Below are 20,603 nucleotides of genomic sequence, written 5' to 3'. Positions count from 1 at the left end.
TAATAAAGAGAGTCCTCATGTGCGCCATTGCATGGAGCGAATAAAGCCTCGAAGACAGTAAACAATAAAGGCGTCGTAGAAGATCTGAAAATTGCAATTTCGTCATTGTAGCTGCACCAGACGAATATAGGTATTGGTAAGGTACAGTGCAGTGGAGACAAATCACAGGGATTTTATTCTGCAAAGTTTCGACCAAATTTTGTCTATAAATCCTCCTTTAAAGTGACTTGTAATTTATTCGATTATTTATTTCCTTATTTATCAGCACAAACTTCTGAACAGTTTAGATAGATGAATGATTTTAGGTTCAGCGTAATTAGTAAATTCAAGCTAAAATTTAAATCGCCTATGAATGAGTTTAAATATGTAATTTACGCCGCTACTGAAAGTGCAGAATTTTAAAACCTCGAAAGAGTGGATCGGAGCTTTAAGTAGCTTTTACCTTAGGCCATAATCTTATCACTTTCTTTATTCGACGGAAACCAGAGCATTTAAATGCCCTATTTTAAATATCCTTCTGAATATTTCTGTTCTCGCCCTTATCAGGTTAGCAGCGTCCTTATCGAGAAAAGTAATGCGAGGAGACTAGGATTGTTTTATATTTAACAAGATTGTATTCTATTTTGAAATTAGCATTTTTATGTCCCTGTCATTTCCATGAAGTACTTAAATATTTAAAACAAATGAATTTAAATCAATGCAATTACAAAATACGTTGTCGAAAAGTTAATTATTTAAATTGGAAATAATGATGTTGGGAATTAGGCCATGATGTGAACAGTTAAAATTATTCCAACATAATGAATATAAAGGTATTACGCGTTTTACATATTTTTCTTATTATGTTAATAAATTAAATTTTGCAGCTCCCTTACATAGCGTATATAAAAAATATTCACTCAATTGGATATTAATCGACAATAAATTAATTAACTCCATATTACAACTTTCAAGTGGATTTTAACAGCGAACTCCATAGCATCGTTCAATTACCATAAACAAGAATTAGAAATCCTGGAGAGTGGCCCATTTAAGTTTCCGTTAATACGAATTTTTATCGCCCTGAAACTATTTTATCCCAAAAACGGCTGTAACCACAATAAACTTTTAATTGGCTCCAACTTTAACTATTTTTTAATTGTTCCTCGCTAATCAATTCGGCTTATTAATGTCTTAACTTCCTTAATTTAGTTAACAATGTGCTGTCTTTTATATTTTTCAAAATAAGTTATTGTTTTAAAATGTTATTGATGTTACTGCCGTTTCCGATAAGTCACGTGAGAACACAGAGAGCGAGGAGATGCTAAAATAGTACATAATACTATGTTACCTGCCTTTGCTTTGATATTGTTCTTGATTGTGATGACAACGATAATAGTGAGGATGATTATTCAATTGCTTTTGTTTTAATTTTAAGATGTTCGAAATATAAATTATATGTATAAATAGAATAAAAACATGCTATCTACTACTAGGAGTAGAATAAATATCAAGGAGGAAAAAAGTAGATTTTATATTTTACAACCAGTCCATTGAAATTTATCGGATATTATTAAAATTTTATGTATTTTATCAAATTGAACTATTCATTAAAGACCTGTAATATTTCAAATACCTGCAAATCAAATACTATAAATCAGTTTAAATATACGCATATCTATACTGCTTCGAATCGGGAAGCAAGAATTCTAGCAGCATGTACTACGCGGAAATTTCAAAAGGTGCCGATATTTCGGAAATCCGTGTAGAAATTTTATCCTAAAAAATAAATCAAATCCATCGTTTCGCCAAGCCGTGTAGGCTTTCGCAAACGAGATTTCGATTCTCCTTTATTTCTTACAGTTTTTTGCCAATACCGCCACCTTCTAATCAAGTTTATCCACTTCTTCCAATGTCCCGTGCCGTATTACCAATCGTATTCCTCGCGCAATCTTATTATCCAATGATATTCTATTTTTGCACAAATACTTCGGCCATAATTTTTTAAATACGCATATTCCATTAGGCTCCTGTCAGTACAAACATTTGAAGGGAGATATTAAGCTCGAATTGTCCTTTTTCACTCATATTACGAGTCTAATTCCAGAACACTTTCTACACGACACATGTCAACACAATTCTTTCGAAATTAAATTTCTCCTACTTTCATTTATGCTTTTAAATTTGTAGCATAAATGCTATGCTTGTTCCACAGTATTCCATTAGACGCTTGTCGAAAGAATTATTCTTTTGAAAATAGACATTCAATATTTTTTAAAATAATTTCTACCTCGAAAGTTAGTTTTCCGATTTTTTCCGATGTTGCGTGCCTTCCATCGTATTATCCCTTTACAGCCCATTTCGAGCGCAGCTTCAAAGCTCATTCGATTCGGCGCATGTCGGTGAGAACTCTTTTAAAGAGAATTTTTTTTTTACCTTTTTCCAAATATTTTGTACTGGAGGTCATAGTTTTCTACTTTTGTTCAATGTTGAGTGCCGTCCATTGTACTGTTATATCGAACACATAGATCATGATTCACATCTCAAATCATATTAGATCAAGCTCGTACCGATACAACTTCAGTAGCCCTTTGTAAACATTAATTACACACAATTTTTTTCTTTCACTAAAAATTGTTCGTACTATTTGGAACTTTCCACGGATTTTTGCCTTGTTGCACATAACTTTGGAGTGCATTTAAAAAACACGTTCCATTTCTATGTCAAGAACAAGAATACGCCCGTGCTGAAAACGGACGTTATCAATCTTAAAGTAAGCATTATCAACCTCATGTAACGAAATTCCATGCGAAATGAGCAAGGAATAGAAATCCATATGAAGGCTAAACAAAAAATACGCCTAACTATCTATTTATGCTTAATAATTCGTCCTTTTGTGTCACCTACTTTTACAGTGATAAAACGGCCTACGGCCAGAAGTCGAACAAGCAAACTCTCCTATATCTACAGTTCTAAATTATGATTAACCCTGTGACTTAAAACTATCTGAAAAACTGACTTACGAATAATTTTTCGTTATAAACTTTACTTTCCTAAAACTTTCGAAATATAGGACACCCTGTACATAGTTGCCAAATTCTCCCACAATCTAGTCCGATCGTTGATGGATATTCGGGTGCCTGCAATCAGGGCCAAAATTCCTATCTGGTACAGCCGTATTTTTAACTATAGAAATATGTGCTGTCAGCGAGTTTAACTATGTTCAATGACACATAATTAGAATAGGGTTTTGAGTGCTTTTCGAGTATCGTAAAATATTTATTCAGCATATCAACGCTAAGATGCGCACTATTAATATCAATTTTACGTGAAATGCCTGGTCGTGAAAGTAGGAAATTTTGCTGCTAGCGAACAGCCACCCAGCTAACTGTACGAGGCGAAAATAAAATCATCTGTCAATCCTTTTAATTATATTTCGTCCAAAAGTATATAAACGATGAACCCAAACGTCAGACCAGAAACAGAGGGTTGTCAGTCGGGGCTTGTCGGTCAGCCTCTCTCGCACCAATTCATTTTCGTTGTGTCGTGTTCTATCTCAGTGCCATCTCCAGACAACAGTCAGCATTACACCACAAAAACACCCCAATATGTAGCTTTTAAATTAATGATCCCGGCAATTGCTTCCTGCCTGTCTCGCCTTCCCTCCAACTAATATTCAACGCTACTCGGCCATTTATATTTATTTTGAAATTTGCTTTAAAGTGACCGCAAAACCACGATATGCCCACTGTCACGTCGACTTATCGTTCTATTTTCCTCGCCACGCTATTTATTTAAGCGACCGCTTAAATTTGGCCAGTTTTATTTGAACTAAAAAAGTACGTGCCCTAACAAAAACCATCTGTGTTCAGGGTGAATTTGACTTAATGACCGTCACCGTTTAATCAGTAATTTATTCTCTTTTATCTCAACTTTCCACGGTTTTTACATGCAACATCCCAGTATAGCTACTATATACATTCCAACGTATATAACATAAATAACAAAATATTTCACGGTCCCAAATTATTCAGGGGGTCATCAGCTCTGCCGATGTAATCATGTTAGAAGTTGTGTATAAACACCACCTACAACAACACATTCGGAAATTTTCCATTGCCTAAAAAAAGAAATTTAAGCCACACTTTCAATGAGAATTCCCAACCACATAGTAATGTGCGAGACACACGTTAAAATTTTAAAACTCTCCCTAACAGAGCGATGGGGGGAAAGAGTTTTCGAATAACACTAAATAGTCAACATTCTTGCATTACACAGAATGTTGCAAAATTTCCTATAAAAAACTATAAAGTGGATTTTAACGTAAGTTGGCAAATGCTTTGTTGCCGAGATACAGTATGTTTCTAGATAGCCTCGAGTTAATAATATATTTATAACTGACAAAAAATAGGCTATTTATAAGCATATGACCTAAAAATTATTATTTAATGTGGTATATATCGGTGTAGACCTATAACCTTCTTTTTAGATTGAAAGAAATCTGGTATTCAGCCCTCGAGGCCCGGCTTAGAGTGATATAGTTTGCCCACTCTGTGTCACGTCGACTTTCCCATCCAGAAATCACCCACTGGCTAAACCCCCTGTGCAAACTTATAACCTGAAATAACCCGACCTAACCTAAACTATTCGCTAAACGAATAATCAACAATTAACCAGTGTTTTTAAATTTATTTCGAGAGTAAAAAAAATTCCAAGAAAATTATACAGAAAGAAATTCAACCGGCAATTTTCGACATAATAATGACACCCAAAAAGCCAAAATTTCAAGTGCATCGATCCATTATTGGACAAACCTGACACATAGATATATAACTATTCTGATGCCTTTAAATGCAAATTTCCTTCTGAACTTCTGAATGAAAATAGTTAAAATATTAAATAATAGAATATACTAGACAATTGTTATATCAGTTGCTATCTGAGGAGGCAAATTGTCCATTGTTGCAAATTGTAATAAAATTGTTTAGTTTCAAGTACTTATCACTTTAAATCCTTTTGTTTGACTTTTGAATTCTGAAAATTGCGCAACAAATTCAGTTTTTCATATAGCTTTCGACTTCAAATTCAGAGAGTACCGAAACTACAGAATTGTCGCATAGAAATTGCAATTATTCGAGTTAAGCAAAGTAGATTCATTGTGTAAGAAATTTCAGTCCGTGTATGCATATGAAATAAATGTGTTTCCTTGGTAATACCCACAGAGTGTAGCTCCTAAAATTAGTTGCACAATTAAAATATGCTCTATGAGAGCTCTATGGATATTAATTCCCCTTTCTCAGAAATAATTATTTAGGTAACTGTATATTCATGCTTGGAAAACTTCACTAGAATTGAATTAGATGTTGCAGTTACAGAGCAGAGTCTGTTTTAAATTTCTCTAAAATGGTTAATCCTACTTAGCTGTGGCGCAAAAGATTTTAAGTTATCAATTTTTCTCGAGAGTGATTTCCTGCTACTTCTGGAATTAATATAATTCTGAAGCTGAAGGCCATAAAAGTAGAATTGTGCAGATGCTATCGATGAAATAAATGAGAAAAGTGTAATAAAACAAAATCAATCAATCAGTCAAATAACAAACCCACTTCCCCGATTTGCGGATGACTGTAGAGAAACGATTATAAATGATGTTGGGCAAGAAATTTAAAGAAATTCGTTTCGATACTTGATCACAATGTATTATTTCTAAAATACGGCATAAATGATGGGATCATTAGTGCTTCTTCCAGTTTTTGTTCTATTGTATTTAAGCAGAGAACCCCGAGAGCCATGAACTAATGAGGAGAATCTGGCTTTATAACAAATTACAGGGAGTTGAATTAATATTTATGCGGTACTTCAAACGTGTGAATCTTAATCGGACAAGTTGGTTCTGGACCGCTGAAACACATTATTGCAACTGGATCCGTTTGATATGAGATATTGTAATCAATTAAGGGTCAGTAATTTTCACACCCTCGTTTTGAGCATCAACAATATTAACTAATTGTGAACAATGTCAAGATAGAGATCGTGCTAATGTTGCAGCATTCGAAAGCCAACATATAGACAATATATTTCGATCTCCATTGATAAAATCATATTCTCATTGGTTTGAATAATTTTAGAACCTTGGGTTATTTCAGCAGTAAAAAAAAACAAAAAAATTCCCTCTCGTAAAATGGCGACGTTGAAGGTTCGAACTTTAAATCACAATGCCAGGGCAACTTTTTGTCTCCGGATCCAGTTTTCTGAAGTTCTTCAACCACTCCTTCCTTTTTAAAATCGTCCGCGGTCGCGAAAATTGCACAACTAATATCTCGCAAATAAAGTTGGCCTCATAAAATAAAACTTCTGTTTGTTAAAAAGTTTCAAATCCAAAGCTGACCGAGTATTTGCATTGGGAATTTTAGTTTTGATGAAATTAATTTATATCGTCGCCAGGTAAACCACACGTAAAAACTAGTCAACCGTTAAAATACTTGCACTATGTTGATCCCTCCCAAACTAAAGCAGCAAGGGTAATTATCCATTAACAAGTTTTGGTTACTACAAGTTCTGTCGGTTGATTATTGTGTAGGAAGTTTTATTCATTGTTCATATCGCGAATATATGTACGTGGGGATGCAGAATTCAGGCCGCAAATGTTGTTCCGCAGTTTCGGATTTACAGTTGTAAGCCTTCACTAAACAATCGTCCTTTCAAGCAGCACTTTTTCCGACCTCGCCGTAGCTTTTTATGAAATTAATCCCAAATAATTCGACCCTAAGGCAGCGATATGTATTCAGCGTGCCTAGTAAAACTAGCTATGCTCAAGTGGTCGGAAAGAAAGTCGTATTCTCTACTAAGCATCTTTTTCAGTAGTTCGAACATGGGTTAAGCCCTTCTCCCTTTAGAAATCGGGGAGCTCCAGGCATATAAAAGAACCATTGAATCTTTATTACTCCTTGCAGTACATTAGCCCCTAGACATTGAAAAACAAAGCCAGTAGTTGCTCCAGGATCGAACTCGGAAGATGTTTTAGTCTTATACATAACTTAGACCTCCACTCTACTCAATATTTGGTATCACTTTACCTAATCTCTTAAAGTGCCTTTAAAATAAACGTGCCTCAAACATCGAACGCCAATATCTTTATCCAAAATTCAAAAATCGCCCCTCGCAGTAGAGGAGAACTCTAGAAACATAAAATATGCAAAAAGCCTCTTTTCTATTTTGTGTATTTCGGAATCAAATTGACAGCTTTAGCGCAGTGTTACAACATCAAAACAGTATAGAAATAGAGTTGTTTCTGCACCGTCTTTTTGATGTCTCCCCATTGACACTGCTTAAGCAAATACCATAATAAATCTTTCGCTTAAAAGACGTAGGAATGGAAAATATTGACTGTGTCGGTAACTTGACAACGGTGTTAGTTTAATTGATAATTGAATTATTATTTTTAATTTATTAATATTATTGATTGGATATCTCTGGCGTTTGTGTCAAATGGCGCCTGTCGAACTTCCTCAGCTCAACTAACCTCCACAATAATGCGTTCAATAAAAATAGAACGAGCAGATGGGACCATTCAGTGACACGTATTTGTGCTTATTGGCTTCATCAGGCATTTATGCGTACAAATCACTTACACACACAACATGCAGCTCATGTCCGAGTAACACATACGTTCGTGCAGCCTGGAAAGGACCCAACAAAATAAAATTAGTTAACTTTTACCTATATTTACGGTCATCCGCGAAAAGATTTGTTATTTATGAAGTTTCCTGGCTGGGAAACATCTGAAGGGCAGATATCCATGGCGAAGTGACCGCGGATATCATGAACTCTTCCCTGTAAGTTGGGAAACTGTGTGTTTCTGCAAAAACCTGATCTGATGTCTTTCTGGGGTTCCCTTCTTTTTTCTTCCCACCCTTTCCAGGTCGGACCCAAATGTGGATGTGGCTTGGGACATGCGCACAACGTGTATACCTACTTTATGCTCACACATGTCTGTTGTAGCCAATAATTAAAAATTTATTATTTCAGCTTAAACACTCAATTTCTTTTACAGACTGTTCTTTCAGTTTTGGAGTAATTTTTAATAAAGAAATAATCAACAAATTCTCACTTCTCTGCTTATGTAGGTATAGCTTGCTGACACCAGGCGTCGCCAAAGTCAAACTTTTATTGGGCTATTAATAAATTATAGCAACAGGCGAACCAAGCCAGAATGCCTATTGTTCATGCATTAACTCAAGTAGCATCTTGGCTTGACATAATAATGAGATTCGGGCTGATATGGCAATAGGATTTGGCTAAATAGAGGTGATCAATCACAGGCACGCCGTGTCACTGCATCGACTGCGGGAGTGCGGATCTGAGAGCCGTTCCGAATCAGCCACAGCACCTGAGCCTTTATTCGAGAAACATCCAAAGAAAAGTACTTATCTTGCTGTTAAAATTTTTAATCAAACTCTCCATTGTGGAGCCCACGGAAAGCTAGGCAAACACATAACTCGAGAAATAAAAGGAGTGTTATTCCCCGTATAAATAAGTCGTCTCTGCTTTTCAATAAAATAGGGTCATTAAACAAAGGTTGGAGTGCCCTAAATCACCACAGATAGATTTTCCCTAAAAAATCCCGGGGCTTGCTTTTCTTTATCGTTACTCTTTTTTATTTTATTTTGTCTCCTAACAGAACTTCATTGTGAAAGGATGAGTGTGTACGACTGGATTTGTAAAGAAATTAAAGTCTCTTTATCTTCTTTAATTAATTTCCTTTTTTAATCACATTAATTTTATTACCAGCAGTCTTGCGCACAATTTTATTCTCTTGTCTTTCATTTAATTAGCTTCAGTAAGTTGAGATAAGCCTCGAGTGCTGTACATAAGGCCCTGATCGGGCAACTATAGATTTTTCATCCCTTTTTAATTTCCGGCTTTGTAGTAATTTTACGAAGCTGATAATGTTTTCATTCTCGTTCTAAAAATTAAAGGAATAACCCCTTTGATGTTTTTGGATCTGCCCTAGTAGCAGAAAGAAGACAAGGCTTTACTCGGAAGAAAGTCATAAATTAATGCCACACAGAGTCAACGAATGTACTATAAAATCCAGAGTACAAAAAATTAATGTGTTTTCTGTGTATTTAAAGCTTCAATTATTGTGAGATATGAGTGTGCGGCAAAATAGAGCTAGTTTCGCCGCCTAACTAATGGAAAGAGCTTCGAGATGATATAAATTTGAGATTGAAAAATCCGGATAGAGTAATGTCGCAAGTATTCAGTATTAATTAAAGTTCGCTAACGGTTGAGTGGAGAAACCAAGCCGGTAAAAAATTATGTGTTTAGTTGGCATTTGGCTGAAATTCGTGTGATTAAAAGATGGTATTTGTTGAATGATGGCTATTTATCTGTGTCAGCTCGAAGGTTTAGAACTGGTTGCTTCTCGCGCCAGCCTTCCCTCGCCTGTCCGTTGTTATTTGGACGTCATTCATTCAATCCAATTGAATAAAAATATTTAGTCTGACAAGAGATCCCAATTCACGGCTCTCACTTTATAATTTAAGCGTGAGGGAGATAATAACAACTAAAATACTATTTACAACAATTTCTCATTGTTTATAAAGTTTAGTATTAAAAAGTGGGGAGTTGAGTTTATTGTTAAAAAGAAAATATTCCAATAAACAAATTGGAAAATTTAGCCAAATTTAGCTATTTATTCATTAAGCCGCTTTATCGGTTCGGCAAGGTAAAACTTAATGAAAAATTAAAGCGTGAAGGGCCCCGTGTACCAATTTAATTAAAATTAAGAAGCTCTATAATCAACTCTATAATCAGCATATTAATTGCTTAATCTCTCTTTAAAATTCGAAGAAAGAAGGGAAGTAATAGTAAAACCCCAAAAGCGAATTAAAAACTTTGAGTCCCCTAACGAGATAAATGTTTTATTGATTTGTGTATCCAATTTAATTTTTTTGGCGGCAGAAGTTATGCCTCGAATTTATTTTCTGTCCATTATATTCATGGGTAACATATTTCGTTGTCTCTTTTAGGCGTTTATTACATTTTTAACGCCCTTGCTTTCCTCTTGGAATTAGGCCCAATTTACAAAGGGCACATTCGACACGCTTTTCGACAGAAGCTTTCGAAACATGTTCGAAACGTATTACTTGTCGTTTAAAGCTTAAAACATATTTAGGGTACGTTTACTTTGGGGCTCTAAATTAATAATATATCATCATACCTGTTCACCGCCTCAAAAAGGTATTGTATTCAAAGTATGCTGCACTCGAGGGAGTCCATTCTGCAAACTGCCCGAATGTTATCATCAAAAGTTTATTTGGTTTTTAGTAGAGAATTTCAATGGGATCGCCGGATGGTTTGTTTATAAATACTTTCAAGTAAGATACTATTCAAATATGCACCAATAGTGAATAGGATACGATGTTTGTGACTTCTGTTATTTGGCTACCTCTTTGTATTTGCTTAGAATTTATTTTCTTTGAGAACAAGTCCGTTCTTCAATTTTCTCAACACCTGCAAAATCGCACCTCCTGCAAATGTTAATACATTAATTAGAATGTTTTTAATTAAATGAAGATGGGCGTGATAGTTTCAACAAAATCGCAATATCCACTTCGTAATTTAGACCATCTTTACTACGAGAAGTTAATTTTGTCAACGAATAGACTGAAATCTGCACCTAGAGGCTTGGAATTTATTGATGACGTTATTTATGAAGACTCTGTTGCTCAGCTGTTGGCATTTTAAATATTTTATTTCAGAATTTAGATCTTAAAATGGTCTTAATTAAATGAATCTCATTTCTAACGGTCTTAACGATTTTTTGCAGATGTATACTATTTAATACATTCTGCAGCAATTTTTTTACAAATTATTATTTGAAAATTCTAAATTGGATGTACATATATTTTAATGATAGGTGAAAATCATACGTTTTATAACTAGGATGAAAATTCACAACGTCAAACATTATGAAAGTTTCGATTTATCAGGAATTACTTTCCTACATTATAATTAACATTTACTTACTTCAACAAAGCAAACTTCATCTATAACGTAATATCATCGGATATCATCATGTACATAAGCGTATGAAATTACACAGTCCTAACAGAACGCCTTAATACGGAAAGTTTCGAGCAAATGAAAAAAAAAATGTAAAGGAAAGTTGGTGACATGTCAGTAAAAGAAATGTAGCGTTCATACAGACACTGGAAGAAGATTTTAGGCCTACTCACCGATACGTGTTTTTATTTATTAACTTTATCGGACATAATAAGAAACATATAAAGAAAGTACACATACATCAAACAATTCGTGTCCCACGACACACGCACTAAACACATGCGGATATAACCTAGAAAGAATGGGACGAAAAAGTGGGTCAACTCAAGAAGGCATCACCTCAGTCCTTTCAGGAAACAAACAACATTTCCCCCTCTCCTTCTATACATATACATGCCTGATGAAGCCAATAAGTAGAAACACGTTTCGCTGAGTTACCCAACATTGTGTTTGTATTTCTATTTGAACGCTAGATTCCTTTACATTTGCATTACATTTGTGTTCATCCGCACGAAACTTTCTATGTTACGTTTTTAGCATTCCTGGCTGGGAAAATCACAGCTTCCATGGCCGGTCCATAGCGAAGCTGCCGTGTATACTCTGAATGCATCCCCGAAATTGGGGAAATTTTGGGTGTTTCCAGAAAATGCTCGGTAGATGTCTATTTGTGGTTCTTTTTTTCTTTTCCTTTCATCCTTCCGAGGCTACACCCATTAGAATATATGTCTTCATGCACAGCTTGATGCTCGTGTACGCCATGAACCTTTGCCATGAACCATGCCATGCATTTTTCCTTACGGAATGTCAATATTTTTTAATTTAAATGCTTGAAAAAGTTATTTAAGTTTGCTTATTCTCAAAATCTAAAATTGGAATGTATACAAAAAATGTGGAATCCAAAACAATTTTTATCAATAAGACGAATTGTCAGTTGTACATTTTACCATCATTATAATACAAGATTAGGTATATTCATATCTCAGAAAACATTATCATAATTGTATACGAGGGGTGATCAAAAATTAAATTATGAGGCAACGACGCATCGAAGTGCAACGTTGTTTTTAGCGTGATTCAGCTCAAAAACTACTGCTTTTTTGTGGGCGATTTTTTGATATTTTCCAAGATGATTTTAAATGAAATGGAGAATGGACGCTTTTTTAAATTATATTAATATTAAATTTAATTTAATAATATTTTTAATGAAGCTGTGACGAAGTAGAAATTGAACACTGCACCGTGACAACACACCTGTTGATTTTGCGTTGTTCATTCGCGATTTTTACGCAGGGAACCGCATGATTGCCATTTCTCAGCCTTCCTACTCACCAGATCTGACCCATAAGAAGTTTTTCTTGTTTTCCTACATAAGAGATCTTTGAAAGGGCAGCGATTTGATTCGATTGACAACATTAAAAAAAATCGCTGGAAAAGTTGAACAGCATTCCACAAAATCAGTTCTCAGGATCCTTCCAACAGTAGAAGCTATTTCGAAAAAGGTGTATACGTTATTAAGGGGAGTACACTCAAGGGAATAAAGTTGGATGATTTTTAATATTTTTAAATAAAGTTTTCAAGCATTAGTGTTGGAACTTTTTGATCATCCCTCATATTTAGTATTTTTTTCTTAATAGACATTATTTTCGAAGTCAATGATAAAATATTTAGATTGACGATTCTAAAAAAAAACTCCGGAAAAATTTTCCTGCATCGAAATTAGCAGAAATAAAGAATCCCAGGAAAGTATTTAGTGTCCAAAACATTTCTCTTGAGGTAGTACTGAAATTTAATTGTTCAGAAACGTTTTTGACAGTAAATCTGTTTTTAAAAACAAAATATATAATATAATTTTTTTCCTATACCTAATAATCTAATATTTCATAAGTTCTTTACGGTCATTTTTCAAAGTTGACCTGTTCATTAAGGACAATATATGTATGTTTAAAGTTCAGCCTAACGCAGTGAGAGTGAAGTAAATGAATTGTATGATACCATTATAGTTTCCAATTAAAAGCCAGATGACAAAGTAGTCATGGCAAAACAACCAAAAGATTTTCGTAAGTTAATAAACTAATTAAAAGATGCTTCATTGCCTGTGAAAGTTGATGATGTAATATGCTAATGCTACGTATTATTTCTCCGTAAATTTTACGATAAAAAGAAAATGATAATTAAGATAGGTTAAAAGCCGTTCCGTGAAGCTGGCGCAGACAGAAAACGTTTCTCACAAGAAAGACATCGGGTTATTAGTTGTATAGGTATCCAGCCATTGTGTCAAAGTCAATTCGGTTAAGCAAAGTTAATGTACTTCAAGGGCTGCTTTAGAGCAAAAGCCAAGCTACGAAATACGATTAGAGTTCGAGCGCAGGTGTACTTAAATTTATATACTCTATGCAATTGCCTCTGACGATGAAGCCTTTGATGGCTCAGTTTTTAGTTCGATCCATCGGAACAATTGCTTAAATTCTCGAGAAAATATTAAGTTAAATATGAATTTAATCGGATATTGGGTTACAATTATAGCGATATAAACTGAGGAATAAATATTTCCTCTAGTGAAGGATACCTCTAACCACAAATATCTACTAGCGAGAAAGCTGAACATATTTTAATTTAAAACTGGTACAACTTTATTCCCCCTTTTATTGGTACACGGAATTTTTGTATAAATATTCATAAGAAACGTGCTGCAAAGTTTAACATCCCTTTTAATTATAATACCGGTTATTTTTGTTCACGTCTCTCTTGGATTCCGATCGTTATGGAATGAGAGTTACATAATACAATACGCCCAGAAACCTTTCCGATTCAGAATCATATCAATTTACATTTTTGTTTATCTTTTCTTACTAATAGAGTCTCTGTTAGATTGTATATATATATATATATATATATGTCACATTCTAGGACCCTACAAACGGTAAATGGTAGAGAAACAGGGTCAGTTACTATTTATATTGTAGGTGTCCAAATCAGGCTTGGGGAATTGCGGCAAATCGAATATATAAAACAGATGGTTTTATTTCCTAACAAGGTAAGCTCTGCAAACGTTTAATGTCATTTAGTTTCGCTTTGGATTTATTTACCTTCGTTCGCTGTTCCTGCTGAGTAATTTTTTACTTGATAAATCACTGGCCAATAGAGTTGCCGCTTATTTCCCAGCTTTCAAACCATTTCAAGTCAATTCAGGAAGTTTTGAAAAAGAAGCTTGCAAATAATGTTAACATACCCGCTGAAAAACTGTGGGAAAGTTTCACTATTTTCCTTTAAGATTAGAAAGTTGAAAAGTTTGTCGGACAGAATTTATCTCTGCTAGACGAGACGAGATTTCCTTCTCAAATTAGGACTATGAAATCCAAAAATTAACTTTCCAAAGTTTTTATTTTTGCACTAATGAGATTTACTAAAAATGTTTTATCTTGAAATTAACTTATACCTATTTTTTAAATATTTAAAACGTTTTCTAAAATGTGTTGTATCTTTGAATATCAAGTTAGACTGTTTTTCATGTTAAAATCGTGTTTTCCCTGCTTTCACATACATGTAGGATGAGTCAGTTTACATTAGCGGAAGAAACGACTTACCCTTTGGAATTTAGTTGAACCTATTTTATGTCAAGTATTGCATGTTATATGAATATCATACAGTCCTAATGCACAATTTTTAAATAAATATCAGTTCTGCCATTTTTATGTTTCCCCTTTACAATATATCTAATGCAGGAAGGATCATGTTGGATAATAATATTATACCAACATGTAACTCTGATTTTTTAAACATAAAAAATAATTAGCATTATACAAAAAAGTGGCCAGAACCTTGTTTCATAATCCATTAAGGTAAATCTGAGGCTTAAAAATAATAATTTAATGTGTGGTAGCATTTAGGCGGTTAACCGAGTAAGAAAATTATGACAGCCATTACAAAGTGTGTTCTGCGGGCGAGCTAATTAAAAAGAGAATTCGAGATTATAGTAAAGATATAATACATAATTTAGGGAAACTGTGGAATTTCCTTGTGTTTCGCGAATACCGCAAAAATTTCATTTAACTGTGGAGGCCAAATTAGGGAATTACACATTCTTGATTTAGCCGAGCGTGAATTCCATATACATTCCATAATTACCGAGTGACTTAGAGCCTGTGATTTATATTTTTTTGGAGCTTTATAACAATTACGTTCGTAATTAAATTTACAGTCTGCGGATAAAACATAATGTCGCTAAAAGCTTTACAAATGCATTCTCTTGGAGAACAAATAAAATTTTTACATTTTTCCCTGTCTATATATACTCCATTTTATGCCCGCGTTAAGAGCGTTTAATGTTCGAAATGAGGAATGTGTATATAGATTTGGAAAATGCTGAAAAGTGAAGTTTTTTCCAGTTGATAGTGACAGCTGTAAATGCTTCCAATAAAAAAACCGTATTACGATCATTAAAGGATTTTTGTCAATTTCGAAAATATTTTGCGGTATTGGGAATTAAAGTGGATACTTTTTAATGCTATTTTTCAGCCGTTTATTTGTTCGCAAACCGACCGAAATCGTTTTCGGTGATCGTTCATTTTTTGATAGATTATTAGTTGCATTGGTCGACTTTGCTTTTAAACTAATTGAAATGGGCCCTTGTTTCAATTTAACTAATATTTAAACCAGGCTTCAGTTATAAATATTTCAACCGCCCTTGAACGAATTTGTTGCATTGTTTGCCTTTCTTCTGTTACTGCTTCATTTTAAGTAAATTTCAAGTAGTGGAAGCCAAATTTCTCAAAACCTCTTAGCAAACGAAAAAGCAAATTAAATAACTAAGGGAAACCATGAACGGAAATATTGCGAATATATGTCGTTGGCTGCTGATTCCTGTTAGTATATCTGTTGATGGCAGATTTTCATAAATGTAGCCAAAGCTACATGTTCATATACGCAAGTAATTGATTAGAGTAGGCAGGAAATGACGGGGGCTTGTAGGTGATACATCACTAGCATATGTGTGTGGTCAGTGCATGCATATTCATGTGGGGCCACCACGGACGTTCCAACGAGAGACAGTCCGATGCTATGATAGGGCATTCACACGCCTATCTATTTCATACATTGCGTTGTATTCCACAATATTTTTTTAAATTTAGTTTCACCGAACAAAAGATATTTAAAAGAAAAAATAATTCAAGTTGAATAAGTTAGGGCTATTGAACCAATTAATTTGCTTTCCAGGAAGTTCGGAAACAATAAAGCTTTTTCTTTCTTTTAATTTATTGTTGTTACTAACAAACCAATGAAACAGATTTACAAACAAAGAACGACGCCCATTTCTCGGATAATATTTCTGAAATTATGCCCATATATCAATATTCCATTATTGTCTTTTTTTATTTTCTACTTTCAGCTTCTTTCCTAATGCCGCCAATAAAAAGACAGACAACCCAACAAATTCACGAAACAGTGTTCCTGCAGATAATAGCCTGTTCTATCAGGAATTACTTCACTTTAATTGAGTACAAACCAACATGGAGGTTAACTTTTATTTAGAGAATCAAGAGAAATGATGCGCCATTTATACTTCTTGCTCTAGTTCTAAACTTCAGGCTAAGAAACTGCTTTCAGATAGGGCATTCAAGCGGTAAGTTAGCGATTTTTTCCTTGTCAACGGGTTAGAAATGTTGGAGAGGAGTTGGTCGTGTAGCACAAATAGATTTGCCAATGAAAAACAGCTGCTTGGAAAACTCGTAACCTCAATCCCTGTGCAGGTTGAGTATTTTCTTCAATTACGCTTTCAGATAGTTAGTTAACTAGAAATAGTTAGTTTTCGGTACTATAGAAACGAATGAGATCTGTCAATTAGAAGACAGATTGCTTGTTTCAGGCTTGGAAAAATAAAGAGATGACTAAACTAATTACAACAATAGTTCGAGGGCAAAGCGAATTTTACGCCGCTTCTCGGATTCGTACAAAATTCCAAACCAATTTATATCATTTACTCCAGTTCCAGGGCACGGCCCAAGGATTTGCTTTCTGATAGGGCATTCATGCAGTAAGTTGGCGATTTCTTCCTTATCAATGAACACGAGGGCCTCGGACTTAAACTTCACCACGCCAACCGGTGTGGCAATACATTTTGTCGAAATCATAAGTATGCACATGCAGCTTAATCGCAATATGTCTGAGGGTCTAGTTTTTCGACCGACTTTTAGAGTAACTTCTAAAATAAACAAAAAGTTGTAGTAACCTAAACCTAGAAAGGATGATCGAAATAACATCTTTAAATGCGAACTCAATGCCCTACAGCAATCATTAGAAAGGCGGATTATACAAAATTAAATTGAGAAGACCCACAGCAGAGCCCTTCATTATTCCTTTAAGATTTCTAAAATACAGGGAATGCAAAAATCTTATCCAAATTTGCTTCATGAAAGTTTTGTTCAAACGTATAATTTAACCTATGAATTACGGGTCCAAGGTAAATGAAATATATTAGCACTTTACCTGGAACGAAAACACCATATTCATATATATTCCAAATCAATATTTTAGCTTGAAATTCTGCAGCATGAAATATTCTAGAATATGAACTAATTAGCAGACTGATATGAAACATTCGCTCTCAATCTGTTAATTGCAGGATTAAAACGGCTTAACCTGATGGTATATGCCTCAGATTACTTAGGGCTGATGTTTGCACTGCTAAAATATAAGCTAAAGTGGAGCTTAAAAATATTCCCATGTAAAATGTGTTGCTGTCAGACAAATTGTCACTGAACGTTTTTTGACACTAAAAGTCTTCTAAGGGGATTTTTAAGCCCCACTTTAGCTTGAGCTTTAAACCGAAGGGGTGCAATTTTTGCAGGATTGAAGAAAAAAAAGCAAAATTATTAAAATGTTAGTAAACTTACGATGCAAATAATTTTCAGGGAAAATGTTCAATAGAGAATGTTTGAAAATCTATACGAGCACTTATAAATTTAAGGAATTTTATTTATAAGTATTTCTAAAATACTGAAAACAAGTGCTGATCTCAAAGATCAAAATTATTTTCTAACCGGGAACTATTCTATTCCAAAACAGAAATTTAAAAGTATCTAAAAATTGCTGAAAATCCAAAAATGTTCTCAAGCTTAAAAAAACAGCATTTTCTACTGCGTCCAGATCCTCTAGATACCTTTTCAGCTTCAGAGCACAAATGTTATTTTTTTTAAAAGTAATTAAATTGTCTCGGGGTTTATTTTGATTATAAAAACTTATCACTAGCAAAAATTGAGGGTGACTACATAAGTAGAATAGAAACCGAAATAAACAAGTTGCTAAAATACTAAAGAGAAATCGACATACGAAAAGGTTTCCAGATACTTCCATTTTTGATGAAACTATTAAAATTTGAGAATATATTTGTTTGGAAATGCTCAACTTTTTTTACCATTAAAATATTCAACAATACGTTTCTTTATAATATGCAGATATTTTGGATATCCTCTGAGCGTATGAGCCCAAACTATAATCTATTTAAAGATTAATTTAGTTTTCTACACTCTTACTCCGGCAGTTAAATAATACATTATCATGAGGTTAACGCTAATGCATGACAACAAAAACAGAAATTGAAATATCTAATTACAGTATCGTCGGAAATTCAACTAAACTAATTTTAGGGCAATATAGCAAGTATAGGTAAATCCCTACATAGGATCATTTTCATAAAAACTGTTAAATAGAGGCACTTCATTTTCTCGTTTTTTTTCAATATAAATTGGGTTCCAGCTTCAGTTTGATCTATTGGTTTTAAAAAGCTTCATATTTCCTCTATAGCTAAGAACACAAAAGTTTTAGAACTATATGTTAGTTCATGTAAGACTGTAGTCTCAATTCGTCTTAAATCATATGGTGACTAAGTCCATGAGTGGTCCAAAAGAATTCCCATCTGAGGTTTGGAACTCTGCTCCGCAGAGAGATTGAGATTATTACTTTCTGGAGAGTAACTGACTTTCAGGATTTAATATGTAGCCGAATTGCCGGATTCGGTCAATTATCTCCGATCGTTTGTTATTCAGCCAATTGTCTTAGAGCCATTTTGCGAAGGTTGAGAGATTAAGTGTGACCGCTGTATCGAAGAGCCTTCTGAAGTTCGAACTGGAATTTGACCTTTTACTTAATGCTTGATTGTTGGATAATTTGACTTAATTAGAGGGAGTCTAAAGAGAGAGAAGACGCGCAAAGTGTTTAAAAAGTTTCTAAGGGAACAAAACTACAGGCTCGGCGTGTGCTCAAGACACTTATTCTATACACGCTTTATTTATATTTTATAGTGCAACCGTGGTCTTATGCAGTTCAACGTCGATTTGAAAGTTCTCGTACAAACTCAGACAAAAGACTCTATAAAGTTTTGAAAAAGTTCGTAAAACTGCATAGATCCACTCGGAAGGCTTTTAAAAAAGAACAAGCAACTTACCGGCCACTTCTGAAGCAAAATTCTCCAGCACCCACAAACCAAAAAGTTAACCAACAAAAATGTGTTTCCGATACGACAGAGAGAAAGAGAGAGAAAGAGTTTCTACCGAGAGGTGTACAGAACTTGGCCGTTCGCGGACTTGCTTGAAAATGTGGCTGTAACGGCTTAACCCGTCGCACAGTCGCGTGCGAATGGTGGCAAGCGTGCGCTTTCTATGACCCCTTCCGACCTTTCAAATCCTGTTGCTTCTTTTCACTTAAGTGTTTTATCTGAAATTCTACTCCCTAAAATCAAAAGTATTTCTAATAGACTCAATAAAATATCGCCTTTAATTTTGCTTCCGTTTGTAGCCGCCCTAATGAGCTGCTTGAGAAAGTTGAACTGCTACGAATAAATTGCCTATCGTATGCTCTGAGATTATGAAAATTTTTGCAAAAAATGTCATCTGGCGAGATAGAAATGAAGAACGAATGATTGACATTTACGAGTTACATTGTCATTAGTGCATTGTCGTTAAGGCAATCTCAAAGCTCGTGTTATTTGCTGTGCGAAAAATATTACAAATTCAATTGAATAAAATTTTAGTATTTATGTTTAAAAATAATACGTGATTAAACTTTGTAGTTTTCTCATGTAAAGATGGTTCCGGCCTAAACTAATTCCCTCCTACGTTACTACAAATTAGGTACATACCTAGATTTTTATGGATGTTTTAATAATAATAATTTTACACAAGTCATCAATATAACTACGTTTCAAAATCCTTAAAAAGTAAAATTTAAATTAAGATTATTACGCAATAAACATTCAGTAGAATTTTTCATTTTATTTTAGTAGAAATTTTCATTTCAATTCAGTAACAACAGCAATCCAAAGTTTGTAAAATAGCAACCTCAACACGATATTAAATCAAATTAAATGTGTTGGCTCTAAGATATTTGTCAACATAATAATAGGCATTTCTCATTAGCCATTTTTTAATTCTCAACGTAAATGTCTCGAGGATAGTGTCCTCACCGGATGTGGTAACTTGTTATAAAACAGAGGTGTGTGAATATAAAATAGCTCAAAGGAAAAGAGTTTGTGTGAAATTTAGGGAAATGTCAGCGGTAAATTA

General features: G+C 34.2%; 1 protein-coding gene across 4 annotated transcripts in view; it reads right to left on the bottom strand.

Moving 5' to 3' along the window:
- Window positions 1–20,603, bottom strand: part of LOC136350646 (lachesin-like) — a 314,414-nt gene that overhangs the window by 48,615 nt on the left and 245,196 nt on the right. Inside the window, exon 1 of one of the 4 annotated variants that reach the window (XM_066302593.1) lies at window positions 19,487–19,644. The exons of 2 other annotated variants lie outside the window; for them this stretch is intronic. The gene's annotated coding sequence lies outside the window, so the exon portion shown is untranslated. Of the gene's footprint in view, window positions 1–10,201; window positions 10,221–19,486; window positions 19,645–20,603 lie in introns of those variants that run through there. One more of the 4 variants, XM_066302595.1, reaches the window with a different exon arrangement.

The sequence above is a fragment of the Euwallacea fornicatus genome, chromosome 3 (assembly GCF_040115645.1).
Source record: "Euwallacea fornicatus isolate EFF26 chromosome 3, ASM4011564v1, whole genome shotgun sequence".
Taxonomy (NCBI): Eukaryota; Metazoa; Arthropoda; class Insecta; order Coleoptera; family Curculionidae; genus Euwallacea; species Euwallacea fornicatus.
The sequence above is the reverse complement of the archived record's forward strand: the minus strand, read 5'-3'. Positions and strand labels throughout refer to the sequence as shown.